This window comes from Nicotiana tomentosiformis, chromosome 9 (assembly GCF_000390325.3).
Source record: "Nicotiana tomentosiformis chromosome 9, ASM39032v3, whole genome shotgun sequence".
NCBI classification, from domain to species: Eukaryota; Viridiplantae; Streptophyta; class Magnoliopsida; order Solanales; family Solanaceae; genus Nicotiana; species Nicotiana tomentosiformis.
The window spans coordinates 49,552,863-49,557,519 of record NC_090820.1 but is presented as its reverse complement, the minus strand read 5'-3'; positions in this window follow the sequence as shown (position 1 = coordinate 49,557,519).

The window sequence follows — 4,657 nt, the reverse complement described above, 5'->3', positions numbered from 1 at the left end:
CTATACTTCCGAAGTATCATGAAGATAAATCACATGTATTGAACTTTAGCACAACGTAGCTTGATGAGGATTTGATTTATGAGGAAAAGCCGGTGGTTATTCTCGATTGCCAGGTTTGAAAGTTGAGATCTAAGGATATTTCATCTGTGGAAGTGCAGTGTACATGTCGCTTTCACATAACATAAATATATAATTAAGGCCAAATCCGAAGGGGTATTCCCTAGCACAAGGTTAGCCAAATCAATACTCTAATAGTCCTTTGCCGCTCAAATCGGCCTCCAAACGGGTCAAATCTAACAAAACGTAACTCAATAACATCAAACACGACTTTAGAAATCTAATCAAGGTAATAAAGCTTCGATCTTTATCAAATATCAAAGAGTCAACCATGAACTCAACCCGAGCCTGACTCCCGGAGCCCGATAAAAGTCATAAATCACGATTACACATTAGAATACGAGTCCAAATATACAAGTTTCATCCCAATCAGGGTTCAAATCTCTATTTTTAACTTTAGAAAAGTTTTGCCAAAACCCCTAATTTTTCTCTCTTAGAATCATTAATCAAATGACAAAATCAAAGATAGAATTATGATTAATTATCAAATCCGAGTCAAGAATATATACCCAATCCAAGTGGATGAAAATCGCCTTAATTCGAGCTCCTAATCTCAAAATATGATAATATGAGCTTAAAGCTCTGAAAATAACAACTTAAAGGTCTGCCCAGCGATACCCTTCGCAAATGCGACACGTGCCTCGTGTTTGCAGAGCACAAAAATCGAATGCCTCAAAATACCCCTTCGCATTCGCGGGCATCACCTAGAAAATGCAATTTAGAACCAACCTAACCATATGCGAATACGACCAGGGCCTTGCGAACACATAGGCCAAAGACCGCCAGCTCCCAGCTGCTCCGCGAAAGCGGACCCCAACCGTAAATACGAAAAAGGACAACTGTCCAGCTCAATATTACCCTGCTCAAATGTGACTACCTTGTCACGAAGGCGATGAAATAACTACCCTATTTTCAATTACACTTTATGATCGAGACCTTGACTCCCCGATCGCGATGAAGACCTGACAACAGCAAAATCTGCAACTTTCCAAAATGCTCCGGGTAATTTCAAACTCACCCAAGCCCCCCGAGTCCTTGTCCAATCACATTAACAAGTCCATAAACATCGGACCAATCCAATGCCTCCAAACACATACCGTAACATCACAAGAACAAATCAAATGACATAACTCAAATAGGACTTCTCTTAAGTGCAAGAACATTCAAACTTCAAACCAAGCGACCATTCAATCTTAACCAATCTGGAATGAACCCAATTTTGCACAGATGTACCAAATGATATAAAGAACCTATTCCAACTTTCGGAACCAAAATTTGAATTCAATAACCTCAAATTGAACCCCGGTTAAACTTATTCACATTCCAAACCTTTTGATCACCAACTTTCGACATTTGGAGCCAAATCAACCAAGGAACCTCAAAATCCAAATTCGAACGTACGACAAAATCCAAAATCATCACACTATCCTATTGGAACAATTGAAACACCATTTGAAGGTCGTTTACACAAAAGTCAAGCCACAGTCAACTCTTACAACTTAAGCTTCCAACCTTGGAACTAAGTGTTCCAATTCACTCCAAAACTTTCTCGAACCCAAACCAACCATCCCCGTAAGTCATATAACAACAAATACACATACAGGGAGAACCAAATAGGAAAAGGGGGCTTAAATACACAAAATGTCCAGCCGGTTCATTACATTACAACACAAAGCAACTTAATTTTTGCCAAAATTAGTCTGAAACCCATATGAATCTCACCCGAGCCCCAATCTACACATCGACACAAGCACAATAACATTATATGAACTCGCTCGTAAGCTCATAACATCAAAATAACATGTACAATCAAGATTCATTCATCGAATGTCAAATAATTTCAAAATTCATAACTTCAACTTTTAACTTTTCACAATAAGCGCCGAAATGGCTTCTAGTCAACTGGAACCCCAACCAAACATGCGTACAAGTCCAAAATCATCATACAAACCTATCGGAATTTTCAAAATACCGATCCGACCTCGTTATAAAAAGTTTTGACCGTGGTTAACTCTAACCATTTCAAGGTTCAAAAATTAAGTTTTTTCTTTGAAAGTCACATTTAAACCTTTCGAAAATCAACACTTATCGTGAACGCAAGTCATAAATCATCAAATAAGACTATGTAAGGTCTCAAAACACGAAATGGTAAGACGGCCACAAAATGACCTATCGAGTCGTTATATTCTCCACCTCTCAAAGAAATGTTCGTCCTCAAACAAACATAAAAATGTACCTGGACTGCTAAAAAGATGCGGATAGCTACTTCTCATACCGGACTCGGTCTCCCAAGTAGACTCCTTAGTCGACTCACCTCAGAGCGTGTACATGGGTGCTATGTATGGCTTGTGAACGGATTAGATCTTAGGCTATTAATATGCCTTAGTTTGAGGATGTATTTTATATGAAACCTTCTTAATAATTTTGTGGCTACATGATCGTGATCACTACAATTATTTTAGCTGTAGTACTGCATATGTTAAACACACATATGTATTTTATTATTCTCATGTCCTTGTGCACCTTCTTTATAAATTATGAGCTTATATCTTCGATGAGATTTTGACATTATTATTTTGTGATAATTGTGGCACATGTGTACATGTTGAGCGGATTGATTGGGTATTGGCATGAGGTCTTTGCCGTGCAATTGTAATTATTTTTGTGCACGGAGAGAGAAATAAGGGTGGAAATTGTTCGGGTTGCCCACGTGGCAAAATAAGGGTGGTGATATGCGCATGTGGCAAAATAAGGGTGGCTTTTATTGTTATTTGCACATGCGGAAAAATAAGAGTGGCATGTTTGATGATGTTGTGTGATGATCTAGGGATGTTTTTCTTGATGTTGTTATGTGTTCAAAAGGGGATGATATTTTGTTCATATACATGTTTTTCTTAAAACTCCATCGTGTACTTTAGTGAGTTCTTAGTTGAAATTGAGAGGCCTTCATATACCTTCACTTCTATCTGATGATTTGTTGACTAGTGAGTATCATATAACTTGAACGTCGACACTACTTCACCAAGGTTAGTCTTGATACTTACTGGGTACCGATTGTGGTGTACCCATACTACACTTATGGATAATTTTGTGCAGATCCATGTGTTGGAGGCAGAGAATCTTGAGAATAAGAGCTTGCATCGATCGTGAAGATTCAAGGTAGATTTGCATGTTTTCGCAGCCCTTTGGAGTCTCATCTTTTATATTGATGTTGTTAATTTATATTCCCACAATATTATGTTTTGAATATTCCGCATGTATTTAGTTAGAGCTCGATTCTGTACTACCTAGTTCTATGGAAATGTATACAGTATAGCCATTTCGGCTTGTGTTAACTCCATTCTCGCTTTTATATTAAACTCTACCTTATTATATCATATTTTATTAATTTAATGTTGACAAATGATATGCTTACGTAGCCTTAGAGATTAGGTGTCATCATTACTTCTTTGGTGGGATTTTGGGTTGTGATAAGTTGGTATCAGTGCTCTAGGTTCATAGGTTCTATGAGTCATGATAAAGTTTAGTTGCGGATCAGTGTAGAGACTTCTATACTTATCTTGAAGAGGCTACCGAACTGTAATGAACCATCACCTTCTTTCATTCATTATCGTGCCGATTTGTTATTCCGAAGTTTGAGCCTTACTTTTCTATCTCCCACAGATAGTGAGGACATGCTATATCGGATCAGTTGAGCAAGCACCGATACTTCCTGTTAGAGCCACGAGAGTCGAGAGGCCAGAGCCGAGGTAGAGGCTAAGTAGGGGCACGTATTAAAGCTAGAGCACTTGCTAGAGTAGCAGGTGTGGAGCCTCTAGTAGATCCAGTTGGGGATCAGGAGCCCAAGTATGTTGAGCATGCACTTGAGTAGCCTATTACTACACTGGTGCTCTAGAACACCTTGGCACACTTTATGCCCCAGGCAGGGTTGATTCCAGTTGCACCAGCTACTTCACAGGCTGGGGGAGGAGCTCAGACTCCCGCCGCTCGTACACCAAAGAAGCCAACTCATGCTTACTAGACACCAGATGTTATACCAGTGCAGCTTGTAATTGCAATTAAGCCTGAGGTAGTGCCAGTTGTGTCGGCTTAGGAACAAAGAAGTTTGGAGAGGTTTAAGAAGTTTCATCCTCCCCAGTTCAGTGTAGGGGCATCTGAGTATGCACAAGATTCCTTGGATCAGTGTCATCGGATTTTGCATACCATGGGTTTAGTGGAGTCGATCAGGATCGACGCTACTACTTTTAGTTGACAAGGCCTACATATAAATGGTGGAAGACTTATGAGGCAAGTAGGTCAGCCGGCACAATGCCACTTACTTGGTCCCAGTTCTCCGATCTTTTCTGAGTGAGTTTATTCCACAGACTTACGGGGATGAGTTGCGCAGCAGTTTGAGCAATTGCGCTAAGGTAGTATGACTGTGTCCGATTATGCTACGAGGTTTACAGAGTTATCTCTTCATGAACATTCCTAGTTTTTCCACTAATAGAGAAAGTATAGATTTATTGAGGGACTCGCGTTCAACCTTAGATTTGGGATA